Below are 928 nucleotides of genomic sequence, written 5' to 3' on the forward strand. Positions count from 1 at the left end.
GGGGTTTGAGGCCAATCAGGCGCCGGGGAGCCCCGCCTGCCTCCAAGTGTCAACTTCAGCCTGTTACTCTCCCAGCATTAACCCCTTCAGGACAACCTCTGCCCGCCCGCTCGGGGTCCTGCCCCGGCCTGGGGGTCCCGCTGCCGCTTTTCCCCCCACCACGAGAGGCACTGCCCCGGGGTGAGCTCTCCCCCACCTCCCCGGGCGACCCTCCTGTGCTCCTCGGGACACGGCTCCAAAGCACGAGGCCTTTGCCATCTGCAGAGCATCTCTGTGCAGCCTGCGGGGCAGGAGGTGCCTGGGGAGCGCTGGCCCTGCGGTTCCCACGTCCTTTGCTCTGCCAGTGATGGAGCTGCGGGCCCCAGGGGAGCTCCAGAAGTGACAAACACGGAGGTTTCTGTGCCCCAACAGCTGGGTCCACATGGGCTTTCCTCGGGCTGGGACAAAGCAATGGGCTCGAGTGGCTAAATCAGACTGGTGGAAAATGCTTGGGAGAATAAAGCAACGCAGCCAGCTCCTGCTGTCCGTTTGGGGGAAGCGTGACTTCATTAAAAACCCATATCTTCCCCTTTCGAAACTGGATTTTTTATATCTCCATATCCACGTTCCCTTGCAGTCAGTGAATATGAAGGTCTCGGATGCACACCAGGCAGAACTGTCCCTTCTACACAGGTGGCAAATACTGGGAGATGGGCAGACTCATGCTGTCCCTGGCTGGGAACCTGCTTAGCACGAGGAACAACCCACTGTAATGGAGCAAGGGAAATTACTGCTTATACAGATGACTCCTTCTTTCCTCCCAAACTCTCCTTCCCCATTAGTTCATGAGGTTCCTGGCCTCCCCGTGCAGCACAGAGACATCCCGGGATGTCCCTGCTGCTGTCTGGGGGTGGCACATCCTATTGTGCTCCACGTCCTCATTTGTGTT

This window comes from Meleagris gallopavo, chromosome 26, assembly GCF_000146605.3.
Source record: "Meleagris gallopavo isolate NT-WF06-2002-E0010 breed Aviagen turkey brand Nicholas breeding stock chromosome 26, Turkey_5.1, whole genome shotgun sequence".
NCBI lineage: Eukaryota > Metazoa > Chordata > Aves > Galliformes > Phasianidae > Meleagris > Meleagris gallopavo.